We start from the raw sequence: 22472 nt of genomic DNA, 5'->3' as shown, positions 1-22472 counted from the left end.
ATGGGTTTATAATCCTGAGAGGTAAAATCCAGTTCCTATTAGGAGAGACTTTTCTGATAATTAGAGGCATTCAAAAGTTGAATGGACCACGTCACAGAGTAGAGAGCTCCTCATTTCTGAACGTTTCAAGCAGAGGCTACATGACACAATGAAAGAGAAGCTAAACAAAGTCTCCTATAATTGCCACTCTATAAATCCTCTAAATTATTTTTAAAATATTGAACCACATTAAAACAAAAGAAAGCCATTCATAGTTCAGCTGAATTTGACAAATTAAATTTGTTTAAGTTTCTATCGTATATTAGTTCCCCTTCCAAAGAGAGGAATTATGGGATTGAGTGCACCATTCAAGACATGTGCATTTTTGGGTTTCTTTATTGACCTCTTTCTTGAACTACCCACTACCTCTAATTCACCAAATCACTGTCATGAGTGGCACCTGTCAGTGAGTAATCATACCTAAACAACTTTGCTATGAAATATATGTTCTTTCTTGATTATCTTACAATGTTTTCAGTGTATACTTGTCATTTAAACCTTAAGAAGATGGGGGGAGAACAATTGAGACACACAGCTAGTTGCCTATCCAGTGTCCATTTCTCCCTTCTTGCTTGCTAACAGAATCCGTATTTCATGCCCTGCTTTAGAACGAGAATCATTTTCCCAGTCTCCTTGCAAGTAGAGGCAGTAAAGTGATACTTGCTGATGGGATTTAACTGAAAGTCAGCTGGGGGCTTTTCAAGGCCCATTCTTTCCCTGAACATGGAGTCATGACTGAAGCTAAGCCAGTTATCTTAGACCATAAGAGAAAGTCTGAGAGAATTTTAGAGACAATCACCCTGACATTGATGAGTTGTTGAACAAATATCAACAGCTACCTTTCTCAGGACTTCTTACTATATGAAAACATTAAACACCTATTTGTTTGTTTAAGTAACTACATTTGTGTTTTCTGCTGTGCTTAATTACAAGTATTCCTAATTGATCATTTGCCCATGACCTTTATTCAATAGTTAATAAATATCACTAGAGCTTTGGCCATGTGCTATATGAAGTGCTAGTCACTGGATACAAAAGTGAAGGAGTCATGGGCTCTTCCTTCAGAGAGATCTCGGCTTCAGTCCTAGGGTCTACAAGAAATCTGGCAGCAGCCTAATAAGAAAAGATAAATGCTCTGTTTCTTCTTTCCATTCCTTTTCCTGGGGGCTGAACTGTGAGACGGATCCACTAGAATGACTGGAGGACAGCTGAGTCAGGAGAGTGGCCTGGGATAACTTAACACCTGAGCTCTACTCTCATCATGTGTTTCTCTGAGGGTAGTGGTGCTGAGATTTCAGTGGCATCAATACTTGGTGATTTGGCTGTTGAGAGAGAAGAGGTGTGTGTAGTGTTTACATCGATTTGACGGGAATGTTAAATAGCAGTAATTTTCTGAGTACTTTATTTAGCTTTATTTATTTAAAAGGTATGTTACCGCTATAAACTGTGAATAAGATATTTAGAGATTTCTATTTAAAAACCATGTGAATGCTCTTTGTAAGATATATTTTTGAAGTGACAATTTATTCCCAAAAAGCTTTATGGATCATGTATTAATATTTTCATGGGAGATGATATAGTCCTTTTAAAAATTATATATAATCTGTGTGTTTAAATAAACTCTGTAAAATAAAAATTTTTAAGAGAGATCTCAGAAAAGGAAATACACCAAATGATCATCTAATGCCATTGTATGTTGATTTTGTGCAATCAACATCTTTACTTTTCTGACTTTATTCTAATTTTATTGTAATTAGGAAGTATTTTTATATTCTAAAAAGAATGAGTGAAGGAATTGTGTACCAAGTCATGACAAATGAATTAACATGGAAATATCAGAACCATTTTTAATGTATTTATATAAATAGATCTGTATAATTATCATTAAGCATCACATGTAGATACTGCTAAAAGAAACAGTTCTACTTATCAAATTGAAGTTGGATTTTATTACAATATACAAGACAATAAGTTAGATCATATTCTAAAGAGAATGAGATAATGGTGACATTAAAGCTATTATATTTAGTATATCTATGTATTATGTATCTGTGCATTAATACCTATTTATTTATTATGCAGACAATGTTACATATCAAGGCTTTGGTATCTGTAACCTAAAAGTGCTGATGCCTTGCTTCTGGGACCTTGAAAGGGGAGAAGAGACTATGTACTCACTTATCCTTTTTATGTGATAGAGTCCAGAATCTTCTATGGAGTGATTTTTTTTCCTGAATGAGGAAACTTGATTCTCGAATCAATAAAGCGTATATAAGAAGGTCATATAATCATATATTTTAGACTTTGAAGTCCCAACTTTTATTTTGAAGTGATGAAGAAATAGAAGCTTAGTGATAAAAGTATTTTGTTATTTCTTCAACAACAACTCGTACTTGAGGTCCAAAGATGATTAAGTAATGGGCCCTGCATTACCAGCATTTAATTCTGGGGGTGGGTCCAGTGCAAAAGAAACAGGCAAGCCTTGGCTCACGGGAAACCAAGAGAGGTAAATGGTCCCGTTAAGAGTGGAAGTATCCATTGACAGCAATTGTTGCAGGAAGGAGTCATTGGTGATCCTCACTTGAGTAGATTTATCGGAAGGGTGGAGCAGAAACCAGCTTGTAGAGGAGCAGAGAGGTGGTGAGAAAGGACCAGCATTGAATATATTCAGTCATCGCCTTCAAAGGTGACTAGGGGTACTGGGACCAAAACATCAGGCCAGTTTAATGAATGCCAAATTCTGGGGTTCAAAAAGAATGAGAATATTTCAGCTAATCACGGGCTAGCTTGTTGCCAAGTTAAAAAAAAAGTCTTTCAATAATAATATTGATATTAATAAAGAAAAAACAGAGTTCCAGGAGGCTATGATAACAAAGCACAACCGTGTTACAGGTTTTTGATGAAAGGAACTTAAAATAGTTTCCTCTCTAATTTCAACTCTTACGAATGTGCTTCTTCTCTCACAGCTTAGCTTTATCTGTGTTGTGTCAGTTAGATTTGACCTGTGAGGGAAGATCTTTGCTTTTCATTTCTGCCTGCTGCAGGAGTTTCTTGCTGGGCAAGGCTTTTGCTTCATCGTCTTTAATGGTTGACCAAAGAGATAAATGCCAGGAGTGAAGGAGGGAATCTCCTATTCAGAAACCAGAATAATTCTGAGAGTCCATTGAATGGAGAGGCTGGTCTAAGAGTCTGCCTTGGACCTTCCCTACCTTGGCTTTTATTATTCCAACAACTGGACTGAATGAGAAGAAAAAAAAAAAGCAAGAAGGAAAAAAAATGTTTCCTCTCCTGAATATTTAATTCATCTTTCAGGCACACGCAGCAATTCTAAAGACAAAAAGGCTGTTTAAAATGTCCTAACCAGACAACTAAAAATCTTGATCTAATCCTAGCTCTGATTTTATTCATAAATGTGATAGCCAGAAGGTGACTTAGGGATACTCATATAGTTGAAATCTCCTGTTTTACAGATGAGCAAGTTGAGGCCCAAGAGAATACAATGACTCACTCAAGATGATATAACTATGCTCTTTTCTATTTAGTATCATCTTTGCAGCATTTTTCCTCCAAAAACAAACTCAAATTCCCTGAAGTCCATCCCTCTTAAATGACAAAATTATTTTATACTTACTAAAACACTTAAAATACTTCTAGACAAATTTTTCTGAGAAGTCAGAATGCCTTATAGTCCTTATCTCCTGTTTCACGTCACTCATACAGAGAACATGGGTTCCTAGGGACAGTTAATATTCAGAAGATATGATATGACTTGTTCAAGATAAAAAGGAATTGAGAACAAGAGCTGGGAGTGACTTAAAAACCAAATCTATATTTAACGGAAGAGTGACTTTCTCGAGTATACCCAGCAAGGATGAAACTTTAGATGTCGGGAATCACTGTTATTAATGATGCCGTATGTAGGTTATCAAAAATGATGACAGACTTGACTTGATGGAATTTTGAGCCAGTTTATTTCCTTACCCTAATCTTCCTGCTTTCAGGTCAAATCAAGACTAAACAATGCCATACATATTTTTGGTTTTAAATAATTTCACTATTGTGACTTAAGTCTTCTATTTGCCATCTTGTATCACATAAACTAGCAAACAATCAAACAGATCAATAGAAGGCTGATCTCTACGTCGCATCTTTTGCTGTGATATAAATCCCTTTCTCTGTTCTGTCTTCAATTGAATAGGAAACAGGGTCTCCATAAATCATTTGGTCTTTGCCTGGACTTGGGTGGGGTGGAGTGGAGGTTTCCTTCTCAGACACAGAGCATTAGTTTGTACTTGGCTTGATTGTGTCTTGATGAACTATATTTCTTAAATCTTTCTATTTTTTTTCTAATATATCCTAGCATTTGACCCTAAAAGCCAATATTTTGTCATTTTTGTTTTATGATTGCTCTTAACAACTTCCCCCTTGGTCTGAATGGAGGATGTCATGGGATTAAAACCACTGAAAGTTGGGACGAAAACATCAGTTATGGGACCTGGAAGAATTTGTAATCTTAGGTAAAAAAATAACAGGAAAACCTTGCTATAGAATGAAAAATAAACAAAAAAGTAATAATTCCAGAAAAGGCATACGATGATTTGAGATTCGTGAAACTGCAACAATGTGAGTAGACATTCCACTTGACAAGTGTACCAACCAGAAGATACGAGCATGAGTGGCGGATAATTCTTCATTTTTGACTTAAATTGTAATTTCTTACAGCCTACACTCAGTAGTAACATACTGGTGATGGCTTCTGTTGAGAGAGCACTTTTGGTTTTTCCCTGACTCCTTCTTATATTAAAAGGTCATTTTCTACCACTAGGAAGAAAATGGCATTCTCTTATTTATTTTCAGTAGTATATCTGTGATCTTTCCAAATTATTCATGAAAAGTAAAACATCAACATTATGAAGTATGGAATTTTCTTTATTTCATTTTTTAAAGAGTTTTTAAGTAGCATTGGCTCCCAATTTTGTAGCGTGACTTTGGGAGGACAATTACTGTAGAATACTGCAGACCTTTTTTTTTTCCCTGTAGGGTGATTGATTTTAACCTTTCTCCTCTGCCAAACCTTTGTTCCGTGCATGACATTTCAACCCCCACCATTTCCTATGTTCTATTTTGCTAAAGAAAATTGCATTTTCTATTTCTGGATAAAGCATGGTTGTTTGTGTCAGTCAATTTAACACAATACACCAGTTCTTATTTGTGCAGAGGAAGCACTAATACGATTCCAGCAGGAGATGGGTCCCGAGCCCATGACCAAGCCTCGGATTGGGCCCGGAAGACAGAAGCCACAATAATCCATTACCAACAAAGCTACTTAATGGTGATGTAGCACCTTTTTGTCTCAGAGACCTCCTGGTAGTATGAAGTCCCATTTCCTGCCCTATACAAACTCATTCTGCAAATGATATATAGACATAAACGAAAATGGTTATGTGGCGTGATGGAAAGGGCAGGTATGTTGGAGAATCTGACCTAACTTTGGATCCCTGCTCTGCTGTTTAGCAGCCCTGAAGCATTAAACGTGTTACATACGTATCCTTTCTGAGGCCCTGGTTCCTAGAAAATGGGGATAAAGATATAGTTTCTAACTGGCGGGGTCTGTGCAAGAATGAAATAAGATAATGAACACAAACCTCTTAACACACTGCATGTCCGTGGGAGGTAATAAATAGCGATTATGATGAAATAGCTCCTATAGGTAAGAACATACTGCATTTTGATGAAGTATGCAGTTCTTATTATGAGATAGCTTTTGGTTAAAAAATGGTTATGGACCTCTTGTCTTTTTGTTCCACAGTCTAGGTCAGCTGTGGAAAACGTTTAAAATGTTTGACTTCACTGCTATTTATGCCTCAATTCATTAGACAGTCATTTAATGAATGCCTACTGGCTGCTGTGCACTGTTCTGGAACCCTGAGTCTAGAAGGAAAAACAAAGAGCAAAGAGCAGTGTGATGGAAAGGAAAGAACACTGGCTCTAGTGTAAACAGATATGGCTTCCCATTCTGGCTCTGCTGTTTACTAATTATAAAACTTTGGCAGGTTATTTAACTTCTCCGAACTTAGATTCTACATTTCTAAAATGTGGATAATAATATATGTCTCACAAGACTGTGCTGTGATATATAATAGATATAAAACAGTTTTAACCTGGGATGTTATTCAAAATATGTATTAACCAGTATGGTAAGGGCATTGATTTATCAGAAAGAACCATCTATCGAAAACTAGTAAACTGGTACATATCAGCATGTCAGTGGAATACGAGCTCTGCCAGAATAGGACCTAGAATATAGTAGAAAAGAGCCCAGGTTTTAGTTTGGGCGTTGGGAATTGCCTAGTTTATATTTTTTAATTTTCTGTATAGTATGATGTTGTGACAGCTTAAAAACCTTTCTGGCTGGGGAGAGACTGGCCCTTTGAGGACTAGCCAATTCTTAGAGATGGCAAAGGGCTCAGCCAAGAGCATGCCTTTGATAAGCATAAGTTTGATAAGCGAACTCACCAATCCAAAGTCATGCATTCTCTGTCTGGCCCTTCTACCCCAGGAGGCAGTGTCCCTCTGCCCTACTCACCCCAGAGCCCCAGGCAACTAGGGTCCACGCTTATGACTTAAAGCCTGAAGAAATTTTTTGCACTAGCCAATCCTAAAATGTTTGCCCTGCCCCGCCTTACCTTTCCGGAAGAAACCCCAATGATGACTCCGACCTAGACCTGCCTCTACTCCTGTCTTCTGCCTCCTGACCCAAAACTGGCCCTTTCCCTGTGACCCTGTGTGGTGTACAGTGCCTCCCATTTCTAAGCCTTGTAAGTATAACAGACTTTGTTTTCCTGAGCCTGTCTCTGTTTCCTCTCATGGCCACACCTGACTGATCATCACATAAAAGAACATGAAACAAGTAGACAGAGGGGCCCACATACAGACAATCGCCATACAGTATGAAAGGTACTGTGATAAAAGTACTAGAAAGGACAGAGGGCACAGTGTAGGGAGCCATCACATCTAACTGGGGGGTTCCAGCATTGGTAAAGAACAGAGGAGCGAACATTGAGCTGTGTTGAAGGATGAGTGGAAGGGTTTATCAGGGCTGAGACACTCCATGGAAAGGGAAGAGCACGCATCACAGCATGAACATTCACACACGTATGATGTGTTTCAGGAGGTATGGGGATGATGGACTGGGAGGGGCTTTGGAGGCTGCACCAAGGATAACTGGAAATGGAGGTCAGGGCTTAAGCTTGAAGGACCTTCCAAGCCATGCTGCTGAAGTGTGAGAAGTCACTGGAAACGGGGAGATAGGGGGTGGGGGTGGAGGAAAACCAGTGAGCAATGTGTCTGTATGAGTAAGTGAGAGACATGAGGACCTGGACAAAGGGTATCTCACAGGCAGGAGAGCACAGGTCTAGAGATGCATTAGGCATGGAATAGATGGAACTGTGTCAGTGACTGGATAGAGGGGCGAGGGAAGGAAGCAGCTGAAGACAACTCCTGGGTTTTTACCTTGAATGACAGGTGCATATAGGGATCCCAGAAGAGAACAGTTTTAGGATGAAGTGTTTCTCTACAGTTTGTGTAACTGTGTCACTCTCCTGCCTGCCAGGTCAAGTAAGACTTTTTTTTATTTAATTTCTTTTTCCTTTTTTTTTGTCTCACAGCTGTAAATATTTCATGCCAGTGGCCATGTTTCTGTTTTATTTTGGGAATGGTACTGTAACTGGTTTTTCAGTTTAAATTACTTAGGAGCGGAAGGGCCATTTTTGTCTTCAGGGATATGTTTGGTGCTGAAGATGGTAGACGGTTGGGTGTGGGTGAGAACTGATAGCGCCTGAGGTCTTGCCGCTTAGAAGTAACATCTTGTTATTTGAGGATAACACTGCCAAAGGTGTGTGGGCGTATCTTTGAAGAAACAAAACCAAAAAAGCATGACCAACAATCTGATGTATGCTAGGGGACTATGAAAATCATTATTTTATTTATTGCTGTAACTCTTGTGCAGCTGTCTTATTGACCTCAGAGATGGCCCCTGTGTTCAAAGTAAACTGTCCCACTGCTGTCAGGGGGTGGCTGGCCAGCCTGTCAGTTGATTTGGGGTGAGGAATCGGAGGGTCACTGTCCTGTTACACTGATTCATTTCGAGTGTTGCTTTTGTGTTTCCACTCTCACCTCCTCGGCAGTAGTTAGTATTCGGCCACTCTTGGGGCTGTGGGGCCCAGCAAACCCCTGGCCCATATGTTTCAGTAATCATTTTAGAGCCCGGAAGGCTGTACACAAGCCAAGCCTTATATCCTCTTACTGCTCTGCTGGTACTGAAACAATTTTAGTGGGAGGAGAAACTCATAAGAGGATTCCTTTCTTATCAAAACAGGTGCCCATCTGACTTTTTTAATTCTAAAGAGGCTGCCAGTGGTGTCTGGAATTTTCTTGACAACACACTTTTCAGTTGTTTCAAGTTTTCATTTTTCAAAAAACCAATCAAGAGCCAGGTGCTTTGTACCCATCATATATTTACTATTGTAACGATTACTATGGTCTATATATATTGAGTTCTACATGTGTCAGGCCTCATGCTAAGCATTTTGCACAGATAATCTGAATTCATCTTCACAACAACCCCATGAGGTAGGACCAGAATTCTCAGGAAACTGAGGCATGGGGAAGTAAAGTCGCTTGCTCCAGTTCACTTAGCTGTCAGTGGTCGGGCCAGGAGAGTTTGTACTCCTACTCGTCACAGTCTATCACCCTGCAAGGTAAATAAACATAAACGTTATCAAATTTAAAGGAGATGAACTGAGACTTAGAAAGACTTAGAATCCAGAACTCACGTCTCTGACTTGAACTCTGTGTTGTTCTCCCAGGTTCTTAGTTGCCTCTGGTTATGCCTCGAGAACAAAGCATTACTTGATGTGAATTGTTTTATGGCAAACTGACACTGAATCCTGGGATGTTCAGAGTGAGCTGAAGAAAGTGGTCCTGGTTTATGGGGTGGTGGTGCTTTGGGTCTTACATCTGATTGCACCATTATTTCTCACCCTTGATGGTAGAAACTACGTAAAATGGGCATATTTGCATCATAAATTATTAACTATTAAATCCCAGAGTCACTTTGGGCTTGTAACATTGCTGACTCTTCACTGTATATGAAAAGCTATGCCATTAAGGCGAACATATGGGAAGATTTCTACCTCCTCCTCTGGAGTTTACAATCTTCAGAGAAATACAGGACAGCTACTTAGTTTTATATTTATGCAAAATATATATACATATAGTGTGTTGAAACATAAAAACAACACATGGTTTAGAAGAATTTCCGTAAGTGATCTGGGCATCTCCAGATGTAGAGATTGCATGGCTGCTAAGGACGTAGGTTCCTCGGTAGAGATCACAGCCATGCTTGAAATATGTGCGGTAAGGGGCTCTTTGGGATGGGTGCCATTTTTATATGCACACTCTAGTTTGTCAGCTTCATTCATGATAAACAATTGCATTTTAAGGAAGGTTTACAGAACAGGACAGAGTAAAACTCAGTTATGGGATCCAGCCTGCCCTTTTGAGTTGAACTAGGCAAAAGCACAGATCCGTATGATACAGTAAATTTGGCACACTTAGCAGAATTTGAGGCTCAAGCTCTAAAATCAGAACTATTTGAGGATGGCATAGAATCAGCTTCTAAGGAGACCGACCACCTCTCTTGCTAATCAAGTGGAAAGGATAAAACAATTAAAACTGAAGAGGGACGAGACGAAGGAAGAATGGACATGAGAGTTATCAGACTCTATCCACATGCCAGGGTTGTGGTTTCATACCATCTTCACAACAACTAGGGGGAGCAGATACTATTCTTAATTCCATGATGTAGATGGGGAAACTGAGGTTTCAGAGTTTAAGGGATTTGTCCAAGGTCATGCAGCTAGGAAGTGGTATACTCAGAATCTGTGTCCAACTTTTTCCGATGCAAGGAAAAGCTTGTTCTCTTCCTACCCTAATGTAAAGCTTTCCTGAAAGACTCCAAATCACTGCCAAATGGTGTTTGCAGTCTCTGGATACATCCTGCATTGATGTTTGGCAGAAACCGTGGAAACCAAAGGTGAGCACTGTGGCCAGATCCGTCTGAGGACTCTTCAGTTTTCTCTCCTGCCGGGCTGCTGGGCGATAAGCACAGCCTCACTTTACATACCAGACTTCATTTGTCCTTTGTACCTCTGTGCAGCCCCAGTGCCTACAGTGCAGAATGCGATTAATTTTCCCAATATCCTCTAATTTTTGGCATGAACTGAAAACAGCCAGAGAGACTAAGCCAGGATAGCATCAAGGACTTATGCTTGTGTCTGTGTGGAGGGATGTGCGGTTGCCATAGCAGCAATCAATCTGCTAAATAAGTGGTAACATAAACTGATTCAAAGGCAAAGACTGATTTGGGTCAGGGAATTGCACTCTATAAAAAAAAGACTTCTCTGTGACTCTGGAGGATTTTTTAGCTTTTATGGATGGCTCTAGAAATGCAGAATGAGTGACGGCTCAGACACAAGAGGGGTGTGTGTGTCTCAAGAGATGAGCAGTTTGCTGTTTCTGTGAAGTCAGAATGGAGAAGTCCATTGGACATGCTGTAAAACTGCTCTTCTGCTGCGTATCGGTTGGCAGAGACTTAGAACCAGTAACAAAAATAATAGCATCGAGGTATTTCGTTCTCCCCCATGTCTTGGGCTGCCTTTCGGTGCTCTCCACCCAGTTGGTCAACAGTCCTGCCAAGCGGGAGGTATCACCACCTTCCATAGATGTGAATATGCCCAGAATCTTGTAACCACCCAGGGATGATTCTGGATTCAAACTGAGATCTGCTTGATACAAATGTCATGCCCTCTTTGCCCTGCCACACAGCTTCTCTTCCTTGGACTTTCTCAAAAAGAAAAGACATTTTTTCTTGGCCACTTGCGTGACAAGGACTGCAGTGTTCTGATTCTGCTCTGTATATTGTGGATTGCTGCTAGTTAGTTTTAATCCAACACAAAAACCAAGTCTTCGAGCAGGGGGACTTGGCATTCCAAGAGGTAGCACTGACAAGGTTTTGGGTGATTCATGTTATCAAGCTGAAAGGAGGGGTGGTGGAGATAGTTTTCTTTTTTCCTCTGACTTTTAGAACAGTACCAGATAGTCTATTGTCTCCGTTTCCATCTAGCCTAACCCTTGGATAAACTTGGTCTAGCGAGAAAGGATTTCTGAACTGTAATAAGAAGTGGTATGCTGTAAAGCAGAAAGCATGAGCTCAATAGTCTGTGTTGGGTTGTGAGCTCTGCCACTTTCTAGCTGTGTGATCTTGGGCATTTTACTTGTATTGTTTTGGCCTCTGTTCTCAGCTGTGTAAAATGGGGATGATGAAGATGATCATGGTGAAGATGACTGACGACTACCACGACGGTGGTGGTGGTGGTGGTGGCAGTAATACCACCTAACTCTCAGTTTCTTAGAACACTTTTGGAGTGAGTCAGAGGTAAAAACTGCCTCACAGAAGCTTAAGGAATAGAGATGCCTGCAGATTCCTTTGCATCTTGAAGTATATATTCCTTCATCCATGTATTCTGATTATTTATCTTTTATTTTTGTTATTTTGTTTAGTGGCTCTGAATTAAATGGTTGTGGAATGAATGAAGTCTAAGAAAGCACGTAACAGAGTACCTGTCATATGGCTAGGGTTTAATAAATGTTAGTTTCTTATTTCAACAAAGCCTAAACATTATTAGACAATCGTTCATCTTTAGATCTAGTGTTTAGCCACTAGACTGGGTACTGAGCCGAGGAGCTTGATCCTCAGAAGCCTGGAGGAAGGAGATTTAGACTTGCCTTTATGTTTCCTGTTCTTCATTTTTGACTCTGACTGAAAGTCAGGTGGTAAGGCAAGCTCTTTGGGCGGAATTCATGTCTGCAGGCCTCACCTTTCCAGGCCCTCCACCACAGAGCTGGGTCGGGAATGCTGGCAGTGAACTTTATGCAATGTACAATTTGACTCAGCTGTGCCAGCTGGAATACACCTCTAGGAGCAGAGTAGGTGAGTTCATTTGGGGGACCCTACTCTTCTTCAGCCTCTCAGCTAAAAGGACCATGATTTCTGATGAAACTACAGTCTTCGAGCCAGCTCTTTTTCACATGGACGGTCAGTGGTTTATAAACATCATACAGGCAGGGCTGGGCTGCATTTTGAGTTCGTGACCTGGAGGTGCAAGTTCTGCTCATCCCTTCTCATCATTTATCCCCATGAAGTGGTATTCTTGCATTGACCTATAGCCCCTCTACTGGTTTTCTGTGCATGGCACTGCTATAATTTGTGGCTTCAAAATAACTGCTCAGTTGTGTGTGTTTTTTCCCCTGTGTGTGGACATTGATATTTTTTTCTCTTTTTAAAAAAAAAAAAAAAAAAAAAGCCAGTGCCTGCTATCTGAATATCTCTAAATTAGACTACTTGTGCAAATCTACCAATTGACTTGAATAGATTGAATGCAAGTCTGTGACTGTGTTGGAGGGGAAATGAGATTTTTGTGGCTTCCCAAGTTATCTTCAGCACTTTTGTCTGAATGCAGACACATTTCCCAAAGTCAAGATACAACAGTAGGCAAGAGTTGCTGAGAGCCTGGAGGCAGGATGTAATCATCACACAGGTAAATTATCTCTGCCCTGAGAAAGTGGGAACAGTAAATGAAACATTAGTCTACTTCACTAGGAGGTCTGTATGTTGGGGTACCACACCAACCTGCTTCTCTGATTACAGTTAGAGTCACAGCTAACATTCATGCCTTCCTTTTCTTTTGTTCTTTTTCTCTTTATATTCTAGTGAGTGTTGGTTTACTTCAGCTTCTCTACGTTCTGCCTGTTAAGCCCAAAATTGGCTGCTAAGACAGAGTACAAATGAAAGGGAGGTAGCAGTGAGAAAGTGGACAAATGCGATGGCTAATACGGTTGAAAATTGCTCCTTTCTTCTTGCCCATGTCATTCCTCTTCTGGCAGCAGCATTGAGCAAAGGAGAGACTCAGCTTTGCATGACAGGGAACCAATAACTTACCAGGTTCGAATCCCTGGGCAGTCCTGAGTAAAACTGTAAGGGACAAAGCATATTATTTGAGCCTATCCTCTCCTCGTCTTACCTCGCTGTTCTTGTTTCCAAACACATCCGGGCTCTTCCACATGCAAGATTGGATAACCTTTGTCAAGGTTTACTATATGCCAGCCACTGTTCTAACTGCCTTCTATGGATAATCTTATGAGTGTCTTGTAAAAACCCTAAAAAGAAATTTACTAACAATTGTCACCCCAATAAATTTAATTAAAAAAAAGAAACCATTGCCTAACCCAAGCACACACACACACACACACAAAAAAGAAACTATCATCTCCGTTCACAGATGAGTAAGCTGAAGCAACAGAGAAGTATAGTACTTGTCTGAATATCACAGTAACAAGGAAGTGGGGATAGGATTCAAACCCAGGCAGTTTGACTGGACAGCATACTTGCATTATTTTCTAATTATAAAAGTATTCTATGTTCATTGTAGAAGACCTGGAAAATAATAAAACACATAACAGAGAAAATAAAATGATGCAGTCTCTCTACTACTCTGATTAAACCACAATTACAACATTTTGTTGCATTTAATTCCATTGTTTTATCAAACTATATATAAATATAATATATATATATATATATTATATATATATATATATATATATATATATATAGAGAGAGAGAGAGAGAGAGAGAGAGAGAGAGAGAGATCGTATTTCCCTGAAACTAAGACCTAGCTGGACAATCAGCTATACGTCTTTTGGAGGAAAAAATTAATATAAGACCCGGTCTTATTTTACTGTAATATAAGATCAGGTCTTTATAATATAATATTTTTGCTCCAAAAGACACATTAGAGCTGATTGTCCGGCTAGGTTTTATTTTTGGGGAAACATGGTGTATATGTATATACATATATACACACACACATATATATACATATATATACATATATACATGTATATATGGTTGAGTTAATATTTTAGATATAGAAACTTGCTCTATTTCAGTCAACAATTTAAGTGAACATGCTGTTGTTACAAGTTTTTCCCTTGGATAGGCCCTGATGTAATTAAACATCCCCCTATTGTTGGACATGTAGGTATTTCTAATATTTACATTCTAACTGTGAAATAAATGCCTATTTTTTTTACAGGGAAAAGTGAATTTCTTAAGGTATAAAGGCAGGAAGGGGTGGCGTTTTAGAGGTCAAAAGTCCTTTGATCCAGATTTATTTTCCTTTCTCCGATTGTCAGTTTTACTTTTTATTTGTATACATTTTCTAAAGCTTCTATTCCTCAAGCCTGCTTTCCTTTTATATCTCTACTCGTAGAAAAGTATAATTCAGCCTTAATGCTGACTATAATCTATAAAGCAAATCTTATTTAAGAGCTGTAGTGGACTGCTTTTGATGGCATATTTTGGGGGGGGTTCCTGAAAAATCTTTATAGTGTTCCACTGTCTTCAGTTAGATTTGCTTTGGAAAGCTAAGGAAGCTCCTAATTTTCAACTCAATCGTGCACCTATTGTTTGATATCTTTGTATGTGTGTGTGTGTTTGCGTGCACATGCACATACGTGTACCAGGTACTCAACTGGCCAAGGAGAGTGAAGAGCTGAGCCATACAGAGTTCTTATTTTCAAAGACCTACGAGCCTAGCCAAGGATAAGAATGAAGAGCAGTGATTATAACTTGAATGATAAGTGTGATGATGAATATGGTTAGTGGTCATAAAGGATTATGGGAACCCAGCTTAAGAAGCATGTCTTCTTGGGGGAACAGGTATCAACAAAAACTATGGATAAACAAGATCTTTTTAAGCTTAGCCTGGGTGATTATGAATTTTTGAAGTAGATAGGGTCGGGGAAGGGCCCACCTTACAGAAGGGCAATTATGCATAGAGGCCTGTTCAAGATGGGGCTTGTTCAGGATACACATGTAATCCAGGGTCAAGTAGACGATAGATAGTGATTGAAGATGACGTTAAACAGGTAGGTAGGAATGAGATCACGGTGAGTGATGTGCTAGAGGTCTGGGAATTCATTCTGTAGACACTGGTACATGAATGAAGCATTAAAGCAAAAGAGGGACTTGACTGCAACTCTTGGGAGCTCACAAGCTTAGAAGGGACATCTTATTGCTAGTTGGGCTACACTTACCATCTTTCCTTCTGTCCTCTTCCTGTTTTAGAACCTGGTTCCACTTAAATGCCCTGGACTCTGGAAAGTCATTTAAATACTTTAGAATATCTGACTCTGAAGTTTCTCCATTCTCAGTATCTAGGTCATCTGCAGCACCCCGTTCATGGCCTGCAACTTGGTGGTCTGCTCTGGAGAACACTGTTTCATTTCTGCCTTTGGTGCATATTGTTTAGATTTGATCAGCTGCTGTACAAAAAGACACCCAAAGCTCAGTTCCTGATGCATTTCTCCCCCTTGCTGTGTAAAGTAGGTCAGGGCAGATGTGTAGGGAGGAGTATGATGGTTGTGCTCCATGCAGTCAGTCCTGGTCCCAGGTTTCTGTGGGAATTCACTCATATTTCATTGGCTAGGACTCAATCTCAAGGCCACACATGATCCATCAGAATGTGGGGACAGAAGGTGGCCCTCAGAAGAAGAGGAAATGGGGTTTGGTGAACACTCAGCTACAGTGTATGTGCATGACTATAGTTATAAAAGCCTTTCACTTTTAAGGAGGTGTCACCAAAAGCACAAGTCAGGTTTTCTGATTTGGAGATATCCCGTTCTTACAACTATTTAATCATTTATGAAATTTGTTATATCTAATTCAGTTTGGATTTATGATATAGCTTATTGGCCTAGATTTTTTTTTAATTTATTGGGGTGACAATTGTTAGTGAAATTGCATAGATTTCAGGTGTACAATTCTGTATTACATCAACTATAAATCCCATTGTGTGTTCACCACCCAGAGTCAGTTCTCCTTCCATCACCATATATTTGATCCCCCTTACCCTCATCTCCCTCCCTCCACCTCCCTTACCCTCTGGTAACCACTAAACTATTGTCTGTGTCTATGAGTTTTTGTTTCTCATTTGTTTGTCTTGTTCTTTTGTTGTTTTGGGGGTTATGTTTGATCCTTATCCAGAATGTATTTTTCATCTTTGTTGCTACTTGGTAAAGTTCTTATAGAGAGTCAAAGTATTTATACCTTCTACTTTCACTCTATTGTAGAGGTGATGATTGTGAATCAACCTTCAAATCGTAAATGCAAAATCTTATAATCTATCCAAATATTTTTCTCTACTAATTTAGTGAAACCTTAAAAAGAATGTGGTAAATCAAAAGCCTGTGAAAGGCGGAAAAACAGTAAGACAGCATGTTCAGATTACATTTATAATAGAAGAAACTGCAAAAGTTATTTTCAGTTTGATTTTATTTATGTTTATGAAAGTATGACTTGACTGTGCCTTTTGTCCTACTCTCCATGTGCAAAACTTGTTATTTGTACCATGTTCTCCACCAAACTGATTAGTCTGTCATACAAGTCATGTAGTACTTTGTTTTGTTCTGTCACCTCCATACCTGCCATATTTAATTCTATGTATTCAGGAATGTATTATGAAGAACATGACTAGCACTGCGAACAGACCAGCAATGAGATTGTATGTGTGTGTGTGTGTGTTTGCATGTGTGTGTGTATGTATGTATGAGAAAGAAATGCTACTGGGTAAGGAAATAGATTTTAGTTTCAAATTACACAGGAACAGTTGTAAACCCCAAGGATAGCAATTGTTAAAATACAAAATATATTTTGGTAATATCATTTAACAATTAATAGTCAGGGTTTTTTGTTTGTTTGTTTGTTTGTTTGTTTGTTTGGTTGGTTGGTTGGTTGGTTGGTTGGTTTTCCCTTCATCCCTTTTACCATGCCTCTGCCCTCTTCTCTGGCAGCCCATTGGTTTAGGAGGGTCAGAGTGAGAGACGAGACACTAGTCAGCCCTTTGCCACCAGCTTAACTTCCCCCACCAAAGTAGGTTGTGAATGCCTATTCACCCTTCAGATCTCAACTCAAAGACACTGACTTGAAGAGGCTCGGCTTGGAGCTCCCGCAGTTCACTTCCTTGTCATTCACGTTCCCTATCCAGTACTGAACACTCTTCATTGTATCATAGCACTCTTCTTATCTTCCATTAAATTATCCATTGTATCCTGCTACCTAGCACAATTTATGGCACATGGTTGACACTCAACAAATATCTGTTTGAATGAATGAATGAATGAATGAATGAATGAATGCATAGTGTAAACAGGAGGGGCTTTGTGAACAGAACGGACTTTGGAAACAGGTAAACCTGGGGTTCTACTTTGACTGCTGGTTCCTAGCTTCAGGTTCATGGGTAGTTTATTTAATCTTTTTATGACCCAGTCACCATTGCTGCAAAATAAAGATGGTAAGTCCTAATTGCATGATTGTTCTGAGGATTAAGTGAGACAATGTACGTGTAGCTCCTAGGAGAATTCCTATCACATGGATGCAAATTAAATGTCAGTTTTATAGTCCTTGGGGATCAGTGGAGGATTTGGAGCTGGGGAGTGACAGAATGAAAGTTGTGCTTTATGAAAAATGAATGTGGCAGCATGGGGCACCAGAGATGAGAAAGGGAGTGGAGAAACTGCTGCAGTATTCTTAGTATGAAGTGATGGGGTCTGAACTTATTTAGTGATAGTTATATTCCCAGCTGCCATCTCTGAGTGGAGTGTTTCACTTTGTTGAACTATTTAAGTGGCATATGAGTGTGACAAACACTCAATGAGCTGCCTTATCGAGCTGCTGGCCATTTTGCCAACAGGTGCCGGCTTGGGTTACGTAGTCAACCTCGTAACCAAATGAGGAACAGTGACTCATTTAGATCCTCTTTGAAAATGGGTTTATTTTAAGGATATCCTGCAAATGAAACAGGAAGACCATGAGGATCCAAGATAGTTATTCTCTCCCTCTTGACTCTTTACCACTTCACTGTGAGGGTGTGCCTGTTTCTCTCTGTATAGTTACTTTTTCTATTTTTTTCTTGCCAATGACTTTCCAAACTTCTCTAGTGCAAATCCCACAGGGTAGCTATCTGTTTGTCTTAGTTACCGTCACTCCATTTACAGTGACTTTTGTCCTGGATCAGCTCATGGGTCCTCAGCCTGGCTGGGAATGAACATCTTTTGGGCCTGTTCTTCTCCCTTACAAGCGTCAACTAGAAAAGGATGTTGGGGATGGTAGATAGCATGACTGGCATGCCGAGGGCAGAGCAGTTAAGAGGGCAACACAACTTCTCTAGCGCTATTGGAAAAACTCCTCCTGTCTGTTGGCATAAACGTAGGCCTGGTATGATGGCAGGGGCCCAGTGACATAAGCAAGAAAAGGAACATGGCTTCAAGAACATCTGACAGAGAGGTAAACAGAAAATCATCAGACAGAGTACCCCATTAAAAATGCAGTTAGTAATTCAAGAAATAATTATGGGTTCCTTCGACATGTCAAGGACTATACTAGGTGCTGAAGACACAGTGGTTGACAAGACAGAGCCCCAGCCCTTGTTAAACTTACACTGTAGTGTGGGAAGGCAATGAAAAGTAAGCAAATAAGTATGTAATGTAATAACAAGTAGAGTTAAGCCTATAAAGACAAATATAGTAACATAAGGCACCTCTGGGTACCGAGGATCACCAATCCTATTTACTCTTCCATGTGTACAAAGAGATAGATTGTATTTCCTAACCTCCCTTGTAGTTCAGCTGTGACCATGTGAGTGAGTTCTGGTCATTGAAATGTGGAAGAAGTGATGTGTCCCATTTCCAAGCCTGGCCCATAAAACTTCCCACTTGTGCTCTTCTGTTCTCATTTCCACTTTGGCCAGCTCAGAGGGGGACAATTCCTAGGGCAACCTGGGGCATCCTCCATTAAAAATTGTGGTGCCATAGGATGGGATCCCTGAATCACTGCATGGAGGAAAGCTGCCTTGCTAGGTAAGCCTACGTTTTATGGTTAAGTGAGTGAAAAATAAACTTTAATTTCATTACACTAGTGTCCCTCCACATGGGGTCCTTCAGTGAGCAGCAGCAGCCTCACTTGGGATCTTGTTGTAAATGCAAATTTTCAGACCCCACCCCAGACATACTGAAATAGGAACTTGGAAGGGTGAGCCCAGCTATCTGGGTTTTAACAAGTCCTCCAGGTGATTCTGGCACATAAAGTTTAGGACTATTCTAAACCACAGCGATTCTGGGGTTTATCTATTATATCAGCAAGCATTATCTTAATACAGAGAGTAATTTGAATGGTGAGGGTGGGGTTAACAATTTGAAATGGAGTGGTCAGGAAAGCCATCCTGAGGACGTGACATTTTAATTAAGGGAGGGAGGGATATGAGGGAGATCATTTTAAGCCCTGGAACAAAATTGCAGTGAACTTGAGAAGGGAACAATTCTGGTATATTTGCATTAAAAATGGAGATCCGTATAGCCAGAGTAGAATGATTATGGGGAAAGAGCAGGAAATGAGATCAGAGAAGAAAATTGGGGCCAGATCGCATATAGTCTAAGAGGCCTTGGGTAGGGTAACTTTTTTTTTTTAACTTAATTTAATTTTATTTTATTTTTTATTTATTGGGGTGACAATTGTTAATGAAATTACATAATTTCAGGTGTACAATTCTGTATTACATCATCTATAAAACCCATTGTGTGTTCACCACCCAGAGTCAGTTCTCCTTCCATCACCATATATTTGATCAGGTAACATTTTTTTTTGCTTTTTTATTATGGTAAAATATACATAACATAAAATTTACCATTTGAACCATTTTAAGTGTACAATTAAGTAACATCAAGTACATTCACAATGTTGTGCAACCATCCTCACTGTCCATTTCCAGAACTTTTCATCATCCCAAACAGAAACTTTGTACCAATTAAACAATAATTCCCCACCCTCCACTCTCTCCCAGCCCCTGGGAACCTCTGTTCTTTCTGTCTCTGTGAATATGCCTGTTCAAGGTACTCCATAGAAGTAGAAGCATAATATTTGCTCTTTTGCATCTGGCTTAATTCACTTGGCTTTAATGTTTTCAAGGTTCATTCATGCTGTAGCAGGTGTCAGAATTTTCTTCCTCTTTATGGCTGAATAATATTCCGTTGGATGGCTGTACCACATTCTTTTTCCCATTCATCTGTTGATGGACTCTTGGGCTGTTTCCCCCCTTTTGGCTATTGTGGGCTGTTATGAACATCGGTGCACAAGTATCTCTGTGCTTCTCTGCTTTCAGTTCTTTTGAGAATGAAGAGCTGTACAGGGTTTGACCTGGTCAAGGCCCTCACTCAAATGAGGGAGAAGACAAGTAAAGATCCATTGTGACCTATTGGAGTGACGGGATATGTTCATGGAAAGCACCTAGAAGGGTCACCAGGCGATGTCAGGGAAGGTTTCCTTCCTGGAGGAGGCAGGGCTGAGCTCAGTCTGAAAGAAAAATTAGAAATTAGTCAGGTGAAGAAGAGAGGGAGGGGCTTCTTGGTAGATGGTGGAACACCAAAGCAAAGAAGCACAGTGTGTGATCCTGTGGAGAAGCCCAAGCTGGTCCAGGATGGATAAAGCACAGAGGTTGAAATGGGAGAGGTGGTAAGAGATGAAGCTGAAGAGATAAGCAAGCCTGGCTGCAGAGGACCTGGCAAGCGATGGTAAGGAGCCTGATACTAATCCTTAGGGCAGTGGTTCTTAATCTTGACTCCATTTGAGAATCACTCAACAGCTTTCCAAAAACTCTAAAGCAGAGCCAGAATTCCACCCCATCAGTTCTGGTTTCATTGGTCTGGGTTGGGGTCAGGACACTGCATTTCTGAAATTTCCCCAGGTATTTCCAATGTGCAGCCCGGGCTGAAAAGTACTGCCTCAGACCATGGGGAAGCTTTGGGAAGGTTTTAAGCAAGGGAGTAACAAGATCAGTCTCTTTCTTAACCACTTGCACATATTTCAATGCGAAGTGAATTTTATGGCTGAGGAGGCCTTTGGGGAAAGAGACCTTTCTCTGTTCTCTGAGACTCCATTTGTTCCACTACAAAATGAAGATACTATTTACAAACCTCAAGGACTGTTGTAAGGATTGCATTTTATCCCTGCCCAGTGTAGATGGGTGGGAAGTATACTGGTCGGGTCAAAGGTAACAATAAGTGAGGAACCCTAGGCAGGATCCCTTTATCCAACCTTGCCTGCCTTCACCTGAAAAAGACAAAAGCAGCCTTCCATTTGTGTGGCTAAGTCGCTCCCCTCAGCAGAGAGCTGGCTGGGGGTCCAGCCCTTCTCTGGCCTTGGCACTCTGCTGAGATCAGTCAGCCTCATTTCCTTAACGGGTGACTTCCTGATGAGCAGGATGAATTTAGTTTGTTTGCCTGAATGAAAAGTAAAAGCTGATGCAGCTGTGTGTGATAAGGATGAGGGAGAGCGAGGCAGGCAGCACCTGCCTGCTGACTTCATGGCAGGCTCCACGCTGGGGCAGCCGTTGTGTGGAGTTCGCTTGTTTCCATCTCTATCTGGAGCAAAAATCCTATAGCAGAGCCATTCACCTGCTCCCTTTTCCCGCTTTCCCAGGAGGGAGGTGTATGACTGCGTTCAAACAACAAAAAGTAAGCCCGCCTCTGAAGTGCATCTTTTCTTAGGGCACAGCAGCCCTGAATTTTTTGTGAGGGGTAGGGGGTTGGGTGGGGTGATTTTATTCACCTTTAATTTTTGAGGGCCTGAACCGTGCCTTTGGTCAACTGTGCTTTGAGCACATTAGGTAGACAAAAAAAAAAAAAATCAATAAAAAAAGTCTGTGTGTTCATTTGACTAAGGATCAGTTAGAATTGATTGTACCAGAAAGGGGCATGAAGATGACTTGAGTGGCCTTGAAACCTAGAGAGAAATGATGTGGGGGTGCGGTCTCTGTGTATCTCTGTCCTTCAAGTGTAAGTTAATATAAAGACCTGGTTGCTGTGCTGTGTTTTGTTCAAGTTGCTCTCAGAGTAGGGAAATTCCAAGCCTCCCCTACCCCACTTGAGGTGGGGCATCCAGAAACAACAGCACGTTCAGAAGTATACACCCAAATCTTGCATATCCTTGCTGCTGTGTGTATTCTGAGGTCACCCATAAGTCTAAACCATGGCACACCTCTGTTCTTTTCTATCCATTTACGTAATCGAGTAGTAGAGAGTAATTTTGGGGGATCCTGGGTCCACTGGCCTAAATGTTAGACGGCGCAGCATTTCTGTTCTCTCCAGATCAGAAACCTCACCTTGTTAGCTGGATTTATTTTTAGGTGTTGTACTATCCCAATAAGCTGGATCTCCATTATTTTAATATAGCGTCATGGGGTTAATAGTGTATTCGGAGC

This window comes from Rhinolophus hipposideros (genome assembly GCF_964194185.1).
Source record: "Rhinolophus hipposideros genome assembly, chromosome: 11".
In the NCBI taxonomy this organism is placed as follows: Eukaryota; Metazoa; Chordata; class Mammalia; order Chiroptera; family Rhinolophidae; genus Rhinolophus; species Rhinolophus hipposideros.
This window is presented reverse-complemented; position numbering follows the sequence as displayed.